This window comes from Lactuca serriola, chromosome 8 (genome assembly GCF_051521515.1).
Source record: "Lactuca serriola cultivar US96UC23 chromosome 8, Lser_US96UC23_V15, whole genome shotgun sequence".
Taxonomy (NCBI): Eukaryota; Viridiplantae; Streptophyta; class Magnoliopsida; order Asterales; family Asteraceae; genus Lactuca; species Lactuca serriola.
In genome coordinates, this window is record NC_136415.1 from 188,937,227 (window position 1) to 188,958,825 (window position 21,599).

Here is a 21,599-nt window from a genome sequence, read left to right on the forward strand (position 1 = left end):
GTACCACTAGAGGACATTCAGGTGGATGTGAGCCTGAATTATGTTGAGAGGCCAATCGCGATTGTGGATCGAAAGATCAAGGTTCTGAGGAACAAGGAGGTGCCCCTGGTCCAGGTCTAGTGGCAACATCGGAGAGGGTCCGAGCTGACTTGGGAGTCGAAGTCAGAGATGCTGGAGCAGCATCCGGGGTTGTTTACGGCATAAGACTTCGAGGGCGAAGTCTGGTTCTAGTGGGGCAGAATTGTAACATCCTGAAATTCAAGTACACATATTTAACCCTTCTTCCTTTCTAAGTTGTCAAGTTTAGCTCTGAAAAGAAGTGTATGGAAAATGAGTACGCTGGACGTACTGAAGAGTACACTGCGCGTACTCATGCGCTTAAGTTGGATGCAGACCCGGTTGGGTACGCTGGGCGTACCAAGGTTACGTCGGGCGTAACCGGCCCGGATGCAAAACCCTAATTGTGGCTTGAGCCCTTTATAAGGAATGTGATGGCCTTATCCTCAGCCACCATTTCAGAGAGTGAAACCCTAAGAGAGAGCTACCCTTCATTCTTAACCTGTGTGTGTGCTTTTGAGCTTGGAAGTTCCTTTGTGTGTTTGTGAAGAAGAAGAGAGGATCATTGTGGAAGCTAGTCTTGGAGTGCAAACTTTGGATATGATCTTTGCAAGGGTGGGAACATCACTTGGAGGTAAAAATCTCAGAACTTTCCTCTTCATTTTGGTTTTGTGTTTCATGGTCCAATTTCTTAGGGTTTTGTCCCAAGATGGAGACTTTTTGAGTAAATGGTTCCCATAAGCCTTGATCTGTCCCATTTCAACTTTGGATGTGTTGTAGATGCTTAAAAATCCAAACTTGGTTGTCATTATGGAGTCATGCATGGGTTTTGGTCTTAATGAAGAAAGGAGATAAGAGGTTGGAAGAAGTTATAACTTTCTTAGCCATGCAAAGGTCTAAAGGTTTCGAATTTATGGTTTAGGAGGCAGTAGAGTGCCTAGATCTGTGATATGAACAGTTGTCTTAATCGATTCAGACCATAACTTTTGAGAATGGGAAACTAGGACTTACGCTGGGCGTAATCCCAATACGTGTCGCATAGGGGGTCGAGTCCCCCGATTCTGGTTAGCCAGAGTACGCCCCGCGTACTGCCCCCTGTTTACTTTCGTTGACTTTTAGGGTTTTAGTCAACATTTGAACTTTTGGGTCAAGGAGGGGTAAAATGGTCTTTTACCTTTCTGTGGGATTGTAGAAAGGGATTTAATCTAGCCTTTGAGAGCCATTATTTATTTGAGGATATTGTTTATGTGATTAGACGGGGGCTAGATCAGTATATTCGTGTGCGAGATTATCCGAGTTAACCGATGTGAGTCTTCTCACTATACATTACCTAGAGTGGTATCTATGTGTAGACCGGAGGGTCTTGTGTGCTATGTGTATGTATGAGATTATGTTTATTGTGATATATGCATGCTATGTGTTGTATAGACCGGACCGGAGGGTCCAACGATATAGACCGGACCGAAGGATCCAACGATACAGACCGGACCGAAGGGTCCAACGAGCTATGACCGGACCAGAGGGTCCAACGACCTACGGGACATGTTGGCTGTTATTCCTTCCGAAACTCTACATCTAAAACAACATCTTGAGAATTCGGTTGTTTTCAACACAATCTGCTGCAGTCTCAGATGAATTAGCCTCATAAGAGAATAAATCCACCACTTCAGAAGGACAAAGAAAGAAAATTTCCAAGAAGCGAAAAGGATCACCCTCAAAACTGAAGGCCAAAAAGAGAACCAACACTGGTGAATCCTCTCATCAGGATTCACAAATTGGATCTAGACCTGACTCTAGGTCTCTGTCTACCCCACCTAACCACTATTCCGAAGTACCCTTCAGAGTTTCAATATCACACTCTGCATACACTTACAGGGAATCTACACATAATCTACCCGCACCTTCTAAAAATGGTTGTGCTGGTATTGAGCAAACTCCCTTGGAGGCCATTGGGACAAACCCATGAGTCAATTTGAATCACCCTCTCATTTCTACACAAGTACAATTAGTGACCACTGCCACTGATTCCAAGCTTTACGAGACAAGAGTCGTCCCTCCCACCTCATAAGTCTCAATCGATCCGATACCTACCACATGTAAAGGAAGATCGTGTATTTTTAATAACTATTGGGTTAATTTTGACAGCAGAGCTCACACAAGGCATCCAAAGCTTACCTAAGACCAAGTTGAATACACTCTCATCCCCATGCGTCAATGGGCAGTCAAAATTCACATTTCCTTCACTCTTCCATTAGATGAAGAGACTGATCAAGAACTCCAACCATTTGTTAATGCTTTGAATTCTAAAACGAATGCATCAGTTCCCACTCTTGACGATATAGTGGGTGATCCTCCTTGAAATGAAGAAGTTGTTGCCGGAGAAATTCCTAACACAACCTTTGTGTTGGATGATCCTCCTTTGAAGACTGATGATAAAAATGATTTGCATGTCTCCACGCCCATCTCTAAAACTCCAAAGCCCAATGATGAAGATCTCTCCGATGAGATCATGTTTGAAGATGATAACACAACCGCTAGTGTCATCCTAGTTCCTACTACCTTCAACCTATTGCAAAAACCATCCTCCTCCAAGGCTCTTTTTGACTTTGGACCTTCTTCTTCCTAAGACATAATGGAAGGAGAAGAAAATCAAGAAGGACTCAACATCACCTCTCGCCATCCATAAAGTACCTTGGATGGCAATCAAGAAAATCCATCTCAAGATGATTAAAATGATGATGCCAAGGGTCTTGAAGACTCATAAGACAATGAAGATGATAATGATAAGAAGTCATAAAGTTCTACTTCGAACACATGATCCTTAGACGAAAACATTGTTGATCCATTTACTCTTTTGGAACTCTGAGAAAACGTTGTGACGGCTAATTCTAAGGTTGACAAGGTCAATGAAAAGGTTGCACCACTTGACTCAAAACTCGATCTTGTGATTAAATCTCTTCCGAGATCAAGGCTGCTGCACCCTCGAACCTTGATCGAGCCAATCAGTTGGACCAACTCATTTATCTTTGCTTGAGGCCGAGGAATGTTATAAAACAAATCTTGATCATCACATATCTACCACCTCTACCATGCTTAAGATCCACGATGACATGATCTCTGCTACTAATGAACTTATCAAGCAGACTCATGTTCGTCATGAAAAGCAAATTCAGATATTGGAGAAGGAAATTCTTCACAAGGATGCCATGAACATGGTGATGTAAGAAGTTCTCATAAAGGTCATTTGATCAGCTCAACACTTTGTGGATACTCTAAAACACAAGTTTGATGAGCTTCTATTAATAATGGAAGAAACATTTGACCATATCAAATCCCAAACTCCAACTGCCAATGCTTATGATTCACTTTCTAATCAAATCAACATGAGCTTTCAACAGGTGTTCGAACGCTTGGACAATTTGCAATCAGATGCATTGCTTGCATATGAGGTAGGGTCTTCCCATGCAATAGGGGGAGAGAAGATGGTTCAATGGAAACCTATCTTAGACTATGCCCTCCGAGATGAAACTATAGATGAAGAAATCATCAACGTAGAAGCTTTTGAAGAAGAAGATGATTTTGACGAAAATGATCCGGTGAATAATGCGATTATTGGACTTCAAGCCATCAAGGAACAATATATCATCTCAAAAATCCTTTCAGAAGAAGATAAGACGAAATGGTCCTCAGTCTCTTGGCCATCATCTCTATCAGAAGCCTTCAAAAGGAGTCACGCCATGGAAAAGTTAAAAACAAAATTGACTTTTGATGCTTTCTGAGCCACTCATCCAATGCCTTCTCCAATTCCTGCTCCGAGGATTGTCCAAATTGATGAAGGTTCTCCCTAAGGTTGTAGAACTCGCTACTCAGTGCCTGCTCGGCCGACTGCTGAGTAGCGAGTACTCGGGAGTACTTGGATTCGGTAATTCATGTAGAAATATTTTTAGGAAAATTATATATGTCAAAATCATAAGTTAAAATCATAATTTACTTGAAATATATAACAAAATTAGATACGTGTGTGTTAAATAATAAATCATTAAGTGTATTATACATATTAATCTTGAAATTCTTTATTTTTTTTCTCTTTTATGACAATTTTGACCCTTTGACCAAATTTGAGCGATTAGGATGAGTTTGACTTTGTTGACCGAGCAGGACAGAGCAAGACCGAGTAGGCCCGAGTTAGAGAGATTTTGACCGAGGTTGACCGATTTTTTACCGAGTTTGACTTAATCCGAGTTTTTTTTCCGAGTTCACATAACTCGCCTCGGTGGAGTGCCGATTCTGAGTACTCGCCCGAGTAAGCCGAGTTTTGCAACACTGGTTCTCCCACCAGGAAACCTGATGAGCTTCCTAAAGAGCCTTTGGTTCCTCCTCTATCCGAGCTGCTCATCAATCAATCTGGTCAACAAATCATATCATCTATTCTTACTCAAGAAGGTCCTATCGAAGACAAGGGAAAGAGGATCTCTTTCGAACTGGACAGCCCAGTGAAGTCATTAAAAAAGTCTGAGGGGTGGTCCAAAGAACAAATGCAACATGCTCTGGAAGAAAGCATCCATATTTAAGCATTGAAAGATAATCCCAATCCGATGCTGGGCATTTCTCCACTTTTCCGAGAAGGAATCTTGCATGACATTCATTTTGTGCCCTTCATGTAGTTTGATCTTCCAAAAATGACTGAGACCAACTTGAGTTACCAATATTTCCCCATAGACACTTCTACATCAAGTTCGCACTATTACATGCATCTGATTATCCACAAACCATCATCCGAACCAAGAGTGAGAGATTGAGAACCTTTTATTCCATAAATTCACAATCTCAAAAGGAAGTGTGGTCTCGAAAAAGAATTACCAAGACTGTTGGTTATGGTAAAAAGGTTTAAAGCAAGTTTGATCTCGATTGTCTTCTTTACAGATACTTCATATCTCAGAACAAGGAAACCACTGTTACAATCACTGATGCTGACTTTCCTTTGATGAATCCGAACGAAATTCTTACCATGGATGTTCATCTCAAAGATCATCAGAAAAATGAATCTAGCATTTGAGCTTTCAACACTGCTATCAGCTTTCTCAAGGACTACATTGCTGAATATTGTAGATCCGATGTGGAGTTTGCTCACCTGTTCAGAACTTAAAATCTATTGGCTAAAATCAGCACTAAGCTTCCTGAAGCTCAAATCTTAGGTGAAGGACCTATTGGAGATCCTAAACTTGGTTTTTTCTATCTCAAGAAATAGACAAATCAAAAAGAATTTTTCCGAGTTCTTGAGACACATCTCGTTCCAACCCATATTTTTCAAGAAATAGATAAATCATTAAGTGTATTATACATATTAATCTTGAAATTCTTTATTTTTTTCTCTTTTGATGACAATTTTGACCCTTTGACCAAATTTGACCGATTAGGCCGAGTTTGACTTTGTTGACCGAGCAGGCCAGAGCAAGATCGAGTAGGCCCGAGTTAGAGAGATTTTGACCGAGGTTGACCGATTTTTTTACTGAGTTTGACTTAATCCAAGTTTTTTTTTCCGAGTTCACATAACTTGCTACGGTGGAGGGCCGATTCTGAATACTCGGCCGAGTAGGCCGAGTTTTGCAACATTGGTTCTCCCACCAGGAAACCTGATGAGCTTCCTAAAGAGCCTTTGGTTCCTCCTCTATCCGAGATGCTCATCAATCAATCTGGTCAACAAATCATATCATCTATTCTTACTCAAGAAGGTCCTATCGAAGACAAGGGAAAGAGGATCTCTTTCGAACTAGACAGCCTAGTGAAGTCATTAAAAAAGTCTGAGGGCTGGTCCAAAGAACAAATGCAACATGCTATGGAAGAAAACATCCATATTTAAGCATTGAAAGATAATCCCAATCCGATGCTGGGCATTTCTCCGGTTTTCCGAGAAGGAATCTTGCATGACATTCATTTTGTGCCCTTCATGTATTTTGATCTTCCAAAAATGACCGAGACCAACTTGACTTACCAATATTTCCCCATAGACACTTCTACATCAAGTTCGCACTATTACATGCATCTGATTATCCATAAACCATCATCCGAACTGAGAGTGAGAGATTGAGAACCTTTTATTCCATAAATTCACAATCTCAAAAGGAAGTGTGGTCTCAAAAAAGAGTTACCAAGACTGTTGGTTACGGTAAAAAGGCTTAAATCAAGTTTGATCTCGACTGTCTTCTTTACAGATACTTCATATCTCGGAACAAGGAAACCACTGTTACAATCACTGATGCTGACTTTCCTTCGATGAATCCGAACGAAATTCTTACCATGGATGTTCATCTCAAAGATCATCAGAAAAATGAATCTAGCATTTGAGCTTTCAACACTGCTATCAGCTTTCTCAAGGACTACATTGCTGAATATTGTAGATCCGATGTGGAGTTTGCTCACCTGTTCAGAACTTAAAATCTATTGGCTAAAATCAACACTAAGCTTCCTGAAGCTCAAATCTTAGGTGAAGGACCTATTGGAGAACCTAAACTTGGTTTTGTCTATCTCAAGAAATAGACAAATGAAAAAGAATTTTTCCGAGTTCTTGAGACACATCTCTTTCCAACCCATATTTTTCAAAAGTTCATTTCAAATGCTGCAAAGAGTGATTCTTCTGAACACATCCAGAAGAAATTTATTGAGCATCTTCAATGGTACATTGAGGTCTAAAGCTACCTCTAGAGTGTTAACCTATTTGTCTTTTATGAAGCCAAGTGACAAGTCAAAAGATTGCAAATTTCACTTAAGGTGAGATTGTTGGAACATAGAAAAGTGATCCTTATGCAATCCGATATGAAGACTTCCGAGATGAAGATTGAGACTGAAGTGAACATGTTCCGAAGTGAAGAACAGCCAGAGATCTATGATTGTTTAGAAACATTTTGTGTCTGTAATGCATTAATTGTTGCAAGTACTATTTTGTATTATTATTATTATTGTTTTCTAGTATAGTACAAGAGAAAAGATCAACATCAAGGGCGGTGTCAGTCTGTTGATCTTCAGAAGTCTCTTAGTCCATGCGCACATTATCTGATTTGTCTTTTAGTCATCCCTTGACTATTTAAGGAGTTGTCATCTGTGTATCAAGATAGAGATGTGTGCACATCCTTTTCCCTCTAATCAAGAATCCTCCGGTCAATCATTCTCTCTTACATTCTTCTTTTTCTTGAATTACGTTACATTGTTCATACTTATTATTATTCCATTGTGAGAACCTTGTTGATTTTCTCTATTCCGAGACAAGAATGGTTTACCAGACTTGACTGGATCTCTATTATTAGAAATCATGGATCTTAAGTTCACTCAATGGTTGAGCTATCAAACCTTCGCCATGCAAATCCTTGCATTCACACAAATGAGATTGGAAAGGGAGAGGTCGCACAAGATAATTGTTGGTGCACACTACGCATTTTGATTCTCATTTTAGGGGAGGTTTTGTCAAATGAGTATTGGAGTATCATGTTGTGACAACCAACTTATGAGGAAAATTCAGACGTCGGACATCACTCATTGATTGTGAAAAGTGACCGCAAAGAAGCATTCATGCATTAGGGCCAATTTAAAATTTTGAAATATTATTTTTCTTTATCGTTTTGGGGATACTGCAAATCTTGTTCAAGGGATCAATATATATTATATATAACAAGCTCCTTGCAATTGCAATTTATGTTGTGATGAGATTGATATTGCGTACAACCAATCAAATTTTTTTACTGCCCTAGTAAAATTAACATAAACCAAGAGGGAGACAAATCGAATAAAGGCATTCATATCTGCGTTATGAACATCTAAAAGCCAGACAATAAAAAGAAGTTAGAAATAAAAAATATATTGTACGTATCATACCCTTAGAGAATTTCTTTCGTATAGGACACAACTACATTCCAAAATAATGGTCAAGCTATGTTACACTTTTACATAACCTACCTATGCCTATGTTAAGAAAACAAATTAGCACACCACAATTTTAGTCATTAGGAGTATAGTCCAAAAGGAAAATCCAAGTAAATTAGTGGCATCAATCATAAATCTAAACAACTAACATGTGTGTTTTCCTCATATTTTTGATTAATATATATCAACTGAACATCTTATCTTCCACGAACGGTGAAATATATATTTCGTTTCCCAAAAAATGACGAAACCATGCGTTTCATATAAAGCCGACCTGTGGGCAAAGAAATTATTCCAATTCATTCACATCCATTTTTTCTTATCTCTACCAGAACTATGACATCAACAAACCAGACAGCCCTGAGTTTTTTGGTATTAATCTTCTTCTCTGCTACTTTGCTTTCACACACTACATCTAGGTTGCTCCCTGAAACTTCCAGCTATGAGAGCCACGAACAATGGATGGCTCGTTATGGACGCGTGTACAAGGATGCTGATGAGAAAGAACAACGTTCAAAGATTTTTCAAGAGAATGTTCGGTACATAGAGTCATCCAACAGTGTCATGAACAAAGCTTACAAACTAGCAGTCAATGAGTTTGCAGACCTTACAAACCAAGAGTTCACGAGCACAAGGAACCGATTATAGGCACACGAATGTTCCCCATCGACCTCTGCTTTCAGGTATGAAAATGTGACAGCAGTTCCATCATCAATGGACTGGAGAAAGAAAGGAGCAGTAACACCTGTTAAAGACCAAGGCCAATGTGGTAAGCAAAAACTACTACCGGGATTTTCAAACTTGAGACATAGTCCAAGTAGTAATTAAGTTATGTTTGTTAACAAGACCATATTTAATTAAACTCGATATCGCATCATATATGTTTGTAGGGTGTTGCTGGGCGTTTTCAGCTGTGGCAGCTATGGAAGGAATAACCCAACTGAAAACAGGTAAATTGGTGTCTCTATCCGAACAAGAGCTCGTGGACTGCGACACCAGTGGTCAGGATTAGGGATGTGAGGGCGGTCTTATGGACGACACCTTTGATTTCATCCTAAACAATAAAGGCCTTACTACAGAGAGCAACTACCCGTACAAAGGAGTCGATGGCACCTGCAATACCAACGAGGAATCTAACCATGCTGCAGCGATTACGGGTCATGAAGATGTTCCTGCTAATAGTGAAAGTGCACTTTTGAAAGCTGTAGCTAGTCAGCCTATTTCTGTGGCCATTGATGCTAGTGGGTCCGACTTCCAATTCTACTCTAGCGGGGTGTTTACAGGAGAATGTGGTACTGAACTAGACCATGGTGTTACTGCGGTTGGTTATGGAGCGAGTGCAGACGGAACTAAATATTGGCTGGTGAAGAACTCTTGGGGAACAGGTTTACCATAATGATGCAAAGAGATGTTGATGCGCAAGAAGGCCTTTGTGGCATTGCCATGATGGCTTCCTACCCGACTGCATAATTGGGTAACATCAAGAGTAATTATTGTAAATTAAGTGTATTTACAGTTATGTTATTACAAGGAAACATGTAAATTACAAAATGTATCCCAAAAATTAAATATTTGTAAGGATGCAACTATATATATTATTCATAAGAGAAATTATGACCGTGAATGTATTTTCGTATATGCATATTCTTCTCCGAGTATAGCAAATTTCGGACAAACAATCACCCAAGCAAAACATGTTGAAACGAGTGAATTCTTTTTTGATCGATGGAAGGGTAAAATGAACAAGAAATACTTTTGACTAAATAACAAAGCTTACCATATGTTGGTAGCAGATTCAAGTGCAAACTTCCAAATAATCCAAAATGAAGGACATCACAAATAAGGGAATGAGAATCTGCAGGCCACATAGATGTGAGACCCGAGTCAAATCCAAGTCATGCCAATCAAAACACCAACTTTCCTTGAGAACCACTTGAAACATTTTTTTTGGGTGCTAAGCTGCATATGGAAGTACCAATGAAGTTGCTTTGAGAGCTATGCAATTTATTGGCTAGATGGAAGAAGCTATGAAACCACACATGTTAGTTTTAAGAAAACTATTAACATTTATGTATTTATAATAAAAAGAAAAGAAATTGCGTGTATTTATGTTATGTGTATTTATAATCCTACGTTTTGGCCCATGTATGGCCGTTTTATATATAGTTTCTTTTGTACAACGTAGTTGTTAATATATTATTATTAATAAAAGAAATCATGTTGTTTTTGAGAACAAATTTTTATTATATTGACTAGTAGATAAAAGATTGTAATAAACCAATTGATCGAAAGCTAAAGAAAAACCACACTACACCAACCGTTAAATTGGAAGTCCAAAACTGAAAAGCCACAACAAACGACACTCTTAATGGAATTTAAATAAACCTTCGACGTAAGGGAGTACACCAAGAAATCGTAATTGTCATTGGAATCATTAAGGTTACCGCATCTAAACAGTCTTGATAATCAAACCTTGCATAGTTTTGTAAATAAACTAAAAACTTGTTAATAGTCTGGAAAATTTTATCTATAACTAAGGACTCCTAAATGCCACATAATACTTCATTTTTGTTTATATTTTCTAAATTTATCACAAAAGAAATAAATGCATCTGAAATACAAAAAAACGCAATACAAAAAAACCGCACAATAGAAAATGCAACACATTTTTGGAACTCTGGCATTAGATTCAACAAAATAATTCCATGCATATTAGGGTTTTGGATCACCTCTAATGGTATCAAACTCAATTCGTCTCTCCTAATTTTGATCTCTTTCCCCTTACATCCTTCTTGGCATCAACAACCGTTAACCTTTATTTTTAACCTTTTCAAGCAGCCATGATCGACACCTCCTCATCATTTTTCTCAATCTTGGGAGCCTAAACTATGATTCCCAACAAGAAATATTTTACACACATAGTATTGGGTTCAATGTTTTTTTTATCATACTGACGAAACATGTCGTAAACTCCTACTACACATTATGATCGTGAGAGCATAAAAATCGTGTTGATCATCAAACATTCGATCTACGGTATAATCTAACAACTATATTTTATAAAATAAAATGATCCTAAACCGAATACGGCTACCATGTAGATTCTCAAGAAATCTGAGACCTTATTTCTTGAGATGTTAAGGGAAATCAACAGTTGTATAATACCTCTACTACCTCTACTGGGACCCGACTAACAATGAGTATTACACCTAAATCATGTCATTTACACTTCTCTTAGAAAAAAGTGATTTGATGGTCGTGTATTAGAATTTCCTCATATATACCGTTAAAGATTTGTGTTGCCATGAAAATGACAACATTGCTAGTATCATTCAATTATGTTCCCACGTTCTCTATCAACGTTTTTAATACGACAACATTGGATGGATATATTTAGAAATTAATATGATTTCCATTTGGATCACTCATAATCAATCATGGTTTTAGGCGAATGTGAAGTTGAAAGCCCAGGAGTCTAGTACCAAACGGTGACCGACATAACACTTTAATTATTGGTCACCCTTAGCCACCTTCGTTTATCGCAAAACCTAGGTTTTTTTTTGTATATATAAAGAATAACTGTTGTGTTTGTTTGTTTCGTAAGGCGACTCCTAATGAAATGGTTTAGAGACTTTGGTTTTTCACATATCTCACACCCGATGGGAGTTAAAGAAAAAAGAATTGGGTAATAAAGCTTATAAATGGTGGAGGACAGAAATTTCCACCAATAAAACTTTAGTTCTTCACCCACAAACAAACACGGGGGTTGAATAATCCACACTTTGAGAAAATTTTCCGATGAAAAAGTTTTTAAATTAACAAACAATAATAATATAAATTAATAACATAAAATCAAAAGTTACATTTAACATTGAAAATAATTGATGAAATAATTATTATGATTGAAATCATAAAAATGGCAAAATGAATAGTTTTTAAATATACTTTTTCAAATTTGATTTTCAATGATTTCCCTTTAGCACATTTTGTACCTTTTCAAACATATATTCACGATTTCCCTTTGTTAACATGGTAAACTAGCTTTTTTCTCCTCCATTTTAATTTGGTGGGCATGTGGACAAGTTTGCTATAGTAATATTGTGGAAAATGAGCTTGGAAAGGGATAGTTCGCACAAGGTCATTGTTGGTGCACACTATTCGTTTTGATTGTCATTTTTGAGGAGGTTTTGTCAAATGAGTATCGGAGTATCATGTCGTGACAACCGACTTTAGGGAAAATTCAGACATCACATCGGGCATCACTCATTTTTTTGTGAAATGTGGCCGTGAAGAAGCATTCACGCATTAGGGACAAATTAAAATTCTGAAATATTATTTTTCTTGATCGTTTTGGGAATCCTACAAGTCTTGTCGAAGGGATCATTATATATTATATATAACAAGCTCCTTGCAATTGCAATGTATGTTGTGATGAGACTGATATTGCGTACAACCAATCAAATTCTTTTACTACATAGTAATCTTCAAATGCATTGAATGTGTGGGCAATTATGAAATTGGGAACTCGCCGAGTACGCCCAGCGTAAGGCGTGCATGGACGCGGGTGCAAGGCAGAGTACGCCCAACGTGCTAGAGGTACGCCCAGCGTACTCTCAGAGTTCTAAAACCCTAAATTTAGGGTCAGCCACTATATAAGGAACATGTTGGTGCATACCCTAGCCTCCTTAAGCTCACCCTTAACCTCAGAAACCCTAGAAACCTGTATTCCCTCCATTGTTGGGTGTGTTTGGCCTTGGAAGCTCATTTTGGCAAAAGAAAAGCTAGAAGAAGAAAGGAGAAGTTGTCAAGGAAGGAAAGGATCGATTGGAGCTTGTAGATCTGAAGAGATATCATCCTTTGGAGCTTATTTGAGGTATAAAGCTTCTTGCTTGCCATCTATTTTGCATAGATCTAAGTGTTGTGAAGTTTTAGCATCTTTCTTGTCCCAAAGTTCTCATCTTGATTCATGCTTGGTGTTGGCCGAGATTATCTGTCCTTTCAGACCTTTGGAGAGGTCTTGAGTGAGAAAATGAGGTCCTAAGGGCTGTAGTTGTTCCATGTGTGAGATATATAGGTCTTATTGGATTAAGACCTTATATTAAGAGCTTTTGGACGTCCCAAGTGATAAAGTTTGAGACTTTACGAATCTTAGGCATGTTTGGCCTAGGGATCTGAAGTTTGGGCTTAAGAGCTTAAGCCATTAAGAAACTATAAGGACTTAATGAGTAGGAAGTTACGCCCCGCGTAGCGAGTCAATGCCCCGATCCCCTGTTGCGAATCAGCGTGTACGCCCAGCGTACCAAGGAGGGTACGCCCAGCGTACTCCCTCTGTTGGGTTTTCATTTTGGGCCTTAGGGTTTGGACTGTTATTTGAGTTGCTGGATTTTGGGCCGTGGATGGACATTTTGGATAGAGTCTTTTGGGCCCATTGGTTGTTATGGATCATGAGTTTAGGCCCATTGGGTGAGGTGGGCCCAATTTAGTAAATTGGGCCAATAATTGGTTTTGTTTTGGACTTCTGGACTTTGGGCCATTGGTGGGCTTGGGAGCTTACCTAGTGTTGGGTCGGATTGAGGTAGGGGTAAAATGGTCAATTTACCCTTAGAAGAGTATTGTGCTTGGCCTAATGTTTATTTGTGCTATGTTGGCTAGTTCGGGATTTTCGGTGAGTCGGTGATTCGAGAATCTGCTTCCTCAGTTCAGAGTTTCGGCAGTGCGAGGTGAGTTATCCTCACTATATCAACAGGGTCTAAGGCACCAAGGCCGGCCCTTTATCGGATTGATCCGGGTATTTGTTGTTATGTTATTGCTTTGATATGTTTGCATCCTGGTAGCTATGATGGTATATGTTAGAGACCTGGTTAATGTCGGTTCCCTGATATGTAGGGTGATGCTATGCTAGTGACCGGTTAGGTCGGTATCCTGGTTAGGATGATGATATGTTATGTGATCTGTTTGATCAGCTTGTTGACTGTGAATTCTTATATGATTGTATGGTTATGTGCACATGGTTGTTTGGACTAGAGTTGGGTTGAGGCGGGTCCTGCTTTGTGCTATAGGCCAGGATACCCAGGGCGGACCGATTGTCCCGAAGGCTCAGCGAGCGGTCCGGATAAGCTGTAGGCCCTAAGAGGGCGGACCAGACGTGCCGAGGCTCGGAGAGTGGACCAGGCCGACTGAAGGCCCGGTGCGGGCGGACCAGTTATACTGTAGACTCAGAGAGTGGACCAGGTGGATTGAAGGCCCGGTGCGGGCAGACCAATCACATTGCAGACTCGATGTATATGGCTAGACTCGGAGGGTGGACCAGGTGGACTGTTGGCCGGTGCGGCGGACCAGTCACATAGTAGACCCGAAGTGCATGGTTGTTCTGTGATCGGTTATGATATGGCATATTATGCGTTTTTGGTATTTGTGGTTGGTATTTTGGGGATATCTCACTAAGCTTTCGGGCTTACAGTTGTGGTTTAATGTTTTTCAGGTTCTTCAGGAGACCGTGGCAAGGCGAAGGCGTGATCGTACCGCTCCTCATGTTTATGTTGTGATGTGATTTTGGGAATACTCTAAATAAATTGTATTGAAAACCTTTTTGTAATAATTTAATGAAATCAGGTTGTTTTTGAAAAGTTTAAATTGGTTGGAATTTTTCGGTCGTTACAAGTTGGTATCAGAGCCTTGGTTTGAGTGAATTGGAGGAACACTCGTGTGACTCCAGTCTCAAATCAAGGAGAGTTTTCAAAAGAGAATTTAAAATGGTTTTCAAAATGAATAAAGGAGGGCGCGGAGGTATGATCAGCCGGAGCCAGTAAGTAACCCCAAAATTACCATACATGATATTTATTTTTGAGCTTTGATAGAACAGCATGCTAGTGCTAGGCTAGGGATCTTCAGGATTTCATGATAATGTTGCCTGATTTATGATGCATGTTAGCCTAGGGTTTCCTTGTGTGAGATTTCCAGTGTTCCTCTAGTAGTGAGGGTTGAGCGTTTGTTATGCATGTTTTCACTAGGGTGTTGTGGTAGTACTTCATACAAATATGGGTAGGTGTGGAAGGTAGTATGGGCCCGTTGTAACACCGTGAATTTCAAAATAATTTTTCGCATAATATAAAAACATTTTCATTTAATTTTCATAAAAACATCAATGTTTTAAGACTCCAATCCATATCATACAAAAATCCCAAGATCACATATCATAAAAATTCCATGCGTGTGTACAGATAAAGCCGGCACCTTCCCACGGTCATCACTAGTACCTGAAACAAACAACACTAACACTGTAAGCACAAAGCTTAGTGAGTTTCCTAAAATACCACACATAACACGTATTAGCCACTCGTGGCTATAACTCTGTGGGTCCGTAGACCCTACTCTGTGAACCCACTGGTTCTAACTCTGGGAACCTTCCGGTTCCAACTCTATAAACATGCACAACATAAATCACATAGAAATAATGCAGTACAACACATAACATACATATAGCATACAAATAGTCTGTCACATAACTCTGATTACCTACTCAAGGTAAAGTATAGTGAGAAGACTCACCTCGCGTATCTCGATAACTCGCAAATCCCAAAAATCTCTCGCGCTCGATCCTCCGAGCTATAATCCTCCTATAACATAATATATCTCTAATTAACACTTTCTCAACTAGGGTTGACTACCCCTATCGAGTCAACACTGGTCAACTCTGGTCAACGGTCAACGGTCAACTTTAACCGGACTCGGCGAGTGCACTAGAGCGACTCGGCGAGTCTATACGTGTTCACTGACTCCCTAGGGTCCTCTTTTGACACGTCGAGTACTTCCCTGACTCGACGAGTTCCACCTGGCATGAATCGCGGGACCACCACGACTCAACTCGCCGAGTCTCAAGAACAACTCGGCGAGTTCAGCTCGACTCAGTCCACCTGTCAGCCCTCTCTAACTCTCCCTGACTCACTGAGTCAACCCTTAACTCGGCAAGACCACTCGTTTCATGCTACTCGCCGAGTCTGTTCTTCGGACTCAGCGAGTCCATGCCATGCATCAACTCAATCTCGCTTCTGAGGTCAGATCCGCTCCAACAACTCATAGATCTGGCCCTCCCAAGCACATTCATCACGTAAAGTCTCAATCTTGGCTACCATGCAACGCCTACAAGGCTTCTTTTGAAGAAATGACCTCTAAAATGGTAACCTAAGTCTCCAACTCAAAAGGAAAGGCATAAATCATGGCATTTGGGACTCTCTGGACCTTCTAAGGTCCAGATCTAGGTACCATATCCCCATGGGACCTCTCATACTCCAAACACAAGGCAAACAAGGCATGAAGAAACCCTAGATTTGACCATATCAAGAAAAACACGAGTATAAGCTCCGAATGTTACCTCAAATAGCCTCTTCTGCCGAAATGGGAGTAGATCCAAGCTCCCCAACTCTCCTAGTTTGGCCTTCCTCTTCCTTTCTTGCAAATACACACAAAAATGGTGAATAATGGCCTCTTATCTCACTCACAAGAACTCTCAGCTGCTCTGGTGCTCTCAAGGTCGAAGGTAGCCCCAATGAAGGGGTTTAAGGTCCTTTAAATAGGGCTCAAGGCTGGGAAATTAGGGTTTCATTAAACAGCGCGGACTCGCCGAGTCCAGACGCGAACCCGCGTCCAAATCCGCAATCATACTCGGCGAGTCTAGGCTCTAACTCGCCGAGTCTCCTCACAAATTATCAAAAATAAATAAATGAATAATACTTGGGAATCCGGGCTGTTACAATTCTCCACCACTAGAACTGGACTTCGCCCTCGAAGTCTCGCTCTGCAAATAACTCTAGATGCTGCTCACGCATCTCATGCTCCGGTTCCCAAGTCATCTCGGACCCCTTCCAATGCTGCCACTGAACCAAAACCAGGGGTACCTCCTTGTTCCTCAGAACCTTGATTTTCCGATCTCTGATGGCCACTGGTCTCTTAGCATAATTCAGACTCGCATCCACCTGAATATCCTCTAATGGAACCACTGCCGACTCATCGGGTATACACTTCCTCAGCTGTGACACATGAAAAGTGTCGTGAATCTGCCCCAACTCTGCTGGCAAATCCAAACGATACGCTACCCGGCCTACCCTCGCGGTCACTCGGAAGTGACCAATCTATCGGGGCCCCAACTTGCCTCTCTTCCTGAATCGAATCACTCCTTTCCAAGGAGAGACCTTCAGGAGTACAAGGTCGCCGACCTGAAACTCAAGCTCGGACCGACATCTGTCTGCATAACTCTTCTGACGACTCTGAGCGGTCAACAACCTCTGTCTGACCTGCTGGATCTGCTCTATCGTCTGAAGCACGATCTCTATACTGCCCATCACCCACTGTCCAACCTCTTCCTAACAAATGGGGGTCCGACACCTCCTCCCATACAACAACTCAAAGGGTGGCATACCAATGCTCGAATGATGGCTGTTGTTGTAGGAAAACTCTGCCAAGGGCAAATATGCATCCCAGCTACCCCCGAAATCCAACACACATGCCCGGAGCATGTCCTCGAGCGTCTGAATCGTCCGCTCACTCTAACCGTTTGTCTGGGGATGATATGCGGTACTAAAATGCAGTCTAGTATCCAACTCCTCATGAAACTTCTTCCAGAATCTGGAAGTGAAGCGCACATTACGGTCTGAAACAATCGAGATCGGCACCCCATGCCGAGATACCACTTCCCTCACATACACCTCTGCCAATTTCTCTGCTGAAGAACTCTCGCTGATAGCAAAGAAGTGAGCGCTCTTCGTCAATCTGTCCACAATCACCCAAATTGCATCAACTCCTCTGGCAGTCCTTGGCAATTTGGTGATGAAATCCATAGTGATCTGTTCCCACTTCCATTCGAGAACCTCCAATGGCTGCAACTTACCATGCGGCCTCTGGTGCTCGGCCTTAACCCTACGGCAGGTCAAGCACCTCTCAACAAACCACACGACATCCCTCTTCATACAGGGCCACCAATACTCCTTTCTCAGATCCAAATACATCTTAGTGGCCCCCGGATGGATCGAAAATTTCGACCGATGAGCCTCCTCCATCAAAATGGTACACGTTCCTCCCACAAACGGTACCCAGATACGCCCCTGAAATGTCATAAGCCCCCGACCATCGGTAACGAACTCTGAAATCAAACGAACAACCCGTTCCCTCTTCTGCATCTCAGGTTGCACAGCCTCGGCCTGTGCCCCACGAATGCGTCCAACACTGGAGCTATGACGGTCAATCTCAAACATACATCCCGCAGCGGGGTGCTCTCCGCCCTGCGGCTCAATGCATCGGCTACCACATTAGCCTTGCCTGGGTGGTACAGGATCTCACAATCATAATCCTTGACCACATCCAACCACCTTGTCTGACGCATATTTAGGTTGGGCTGATCCAAATACTTCAACCTCTTATGGTCCGTGTATATCGTATACCGAACCCCATACAAGTAGTGACGCAAAATCTTGAGGGCGAACACCACTGCCCCCAATGCTAGATCATGGGTGGGATATCTCGGCTCATGAGGCTTCAGCTGCCTCGATGCATATGCTATCACATGCCCTCTCTGCATCGGCACCGCTCCCAACCCCAAAATCGATGCATCACAGTATACCACAAAGTCCTCCATCCCTTCCGGGAGGGCTAACACCGGGGCTTCACACAACCTTTGGCGAAGTGTCTCAAAGGAGGCCTGCTGCTCGGGGCCCCATGAAAAAGCAACACCCTTCCGGGTCAATCTGGTGAGTGGCACTGCGATCTTACAGAAATCCTTGATAAATCTCCGATAATACCCTGCCAACCCTAGGAAACTCCTGATCTCGGAGGGTGACCTCGGCACCTCCCAACTCATCACCGCCTCAACCTTGGCCGGATCGACCAATATCCCTTCCTGGTTAACAAGATGTCCCAAGAACTGGACCTCCCGCAACCAGAAATCACACTTAGAGAATTTGGCATAAAGCCTCTCCGATCTCAGAACTCCGAGAACCTCTCTCAAATGCTCCTCATGCTGCTCTCTAGATCTCGAATATACCAGAATGTCGTCGATAAACACAATCACCGACCGATCCAGCATCGGCCTACACACTCGGTTCATGAGATCCATGAACACTGCTGGGGCATTGGTGAGCCCGAAAGGCATCACCACAAACTCGTAATGCCCATAACGCGTCCTGAACGCTGTCTTCTGGACGTCCTCATCCCGCACCCTCACCTGATGATATCCAGACCTCAAGTCGATCTTGGAGAACCAAGATGCTCCCTGCAACTGATCGAACAAATCGTCGATCCTCGGCAACGGGTAACGGTTCTTGACCGTCAGCTTGTTCAACTCCCGGTAATCAATGCACATCCGGTGTGAACCATCCTTCTTCTTGACGAACAGGATAGGCGCTCCCCACGGCGAGCTGCTCGGCCGAATAAACCCCTTCCCCAGCAGCTCCTAAAGTTGCGAGGATAACTCTTGCATCTTTGGAGGTGCAAGGCGATAAGGCACCTTAGCGATAGGCGCGGCCCCCAGAACCAAATCGATACTGAACTCTACTTGCCTCACAGGAGGCACACCCGGCAACTCCTCGGGAAATATATCCGGAAACTCACGCACCACCGGAACCTCCTCAACTGAACTCGGCCTCTCGGAATCCACCCGCGTATCCATCACATACGCCATAAAACCCTTACAGCCCTGCTGTAGACACTGCCTCGCCCTAGCGGCCGAACAAAACGCTGATCCTGAACGTGTACCATCGCCGTACACCGAAAGAACTCCCCCACTAGGGTCTCGTATGGTCACCAGCTGTCGCTCGTAGTCGATAACCGCACCGAATCTGCTCAACCAGTCCATGCCCACAATGACACAGACATCACCCATCGCAATAGGAACCAGATCAATCGGGAACTCAACTCCGAAAATCTCGACTACGCACCCTCGGAGAACCTCCGTGGCATATATCACCCTCTCATCAGCTATGGAAACTCTCAGAGGCCGACTCAACGCCTTACGACTAACACTGATATGCTGACTAAAAGCCAAAGATACAAAAGTCCGACTCGCACCCAAGTCAAATAACACCAAGGCAGGTACACAATTCACAAGAAAAGTACCTACGCATAACATAATATAAGCATAATATCTCAACATCAAAATAAATACACGAAAGAATACATACCAGCCACGACATCGGGCGCTGCGCGGACCTCCTCCGCGGTCAGCTGAAAAGCTCTCCCTCGTGCCCTCGTCGCCTCGGCTTTCACTGGCCGACTCTTGGGTAGCTCTGATGGCGGCAGGGGCAGATCCCTGAGGTGCTCCCTGAGATGATCCTCGCAATTGCGGACACTCTGCCTTCCGGTGTCCGGTCTGGTTGCAGTGGAAACACACCGCAAACCCCTTGGGGCAGTCCTTGGCCATGTGCCCCTCCTTGCCACACTTGTAGCAAGATCCCGCTCTACAGACTCCATCATGTCCCTTGCCACACTTCCCACAAGTGCGGCCCTTCTGGCTCCCTGGTTTGGGATCAGCGGGCTTAGCCCGCTTGGCTGCCGGCTGAGACTGTGCCGGTCGCCGATCCCTCCCCTGAGACTCCGCCTCCTCCCTGGCCTGAGTCTCTAGCTCAATCTCCCTCTTCCGGGTATTTGCCTGAAGCTCGGCAAATATCTAGCTCAATCTCCCTCTTCCGGTACGAGGAGTTCGCCGCGAACTCCCGAATGTCTCGCCTCAAGATACTCAAATATCGGCTCATACGTGCCTGTTCCGTGGACACGTGCTCAGGGCAGAACATCGCCCTCTCATGGAACATCCTGGTAATCACCGTAATAGACTCAGTACCCTGCTTGCGGGGCTGAAACTCCTGGGCCAAACGCTCCCTCTCCACCTAGGGGACGTACTCATCTCGGAACATGGCAGTGAACCTCTCCCAGGTCACTGCCGCAAGCTCAGCAGGCGTAAAGTGCGCCGTCACAAACTTCCACCAGTCCTTCGCTCCCAAGCGAAGCTAGTTCAGCGCGAACCGAACCTTCAAATGCTCAGGAGTTGAGCAAGTGAAGAAACACCCCTCTATATCAGAAATCCATCTCATAGCCGCCACCGGGTCCTGGGTCCCATCGAACTCTTGTGGTTTTGTGTTGCTGAACTCTCGGAACAGCAATGCATCACCACCCCGCGGCCTCGCTGCAGCAATAGCTGCGGTGGCCGCTACAACAGCAGCCTCAGATAGAGCGGCATAACGCTCGTCAAAGGTCTCAATCAGCGTGGTCTTAATAGACCCGAACATCTCTGGTATCTCTGCCCTGATGGACGCAGCCACCTCCTCATGGATGATCCGGCGGATCTCCTCATCACTGGTCTCACTGCTCTCAGGCATCAGACGTGTCCTCACCATGATCTACCTCTTAAATACAACATATGATAAATTAGAATCCATTCCAGCATACTCACACTCGATAACTCTTCCCTCCTTGATCCTTGGTATTCCAAAGATTCTTACTTGGGCTGTACACCGCTCCGGTACTTTCAGTAGTACGGGCCCAATACTACTGTCCGCACCGTATCAGAATACACCCCAAGTCCTCCTCTTCGGATCCCAAATTCCAAGTACTCTATCATGCACAATCCACTCTCTAACAAATCTCTC

At 42.8% G+C, this 21,599-nt stretch overlaps 1 pseudogene; it reads left to right on the forward strand.

The window, feature by feature from the left end:
• Window positions 1-8,307: 8,307 nt before the first annotated feature.
• Window positions 8,308-9,496, forward strand: LOC145068325 (senescence-specific cysteine protease SAG39-like; annotated as a pseudogene).
• The last annotated feature ends 12,103 nt before the right edge of the window (window positions 9,497-21,599 follow it).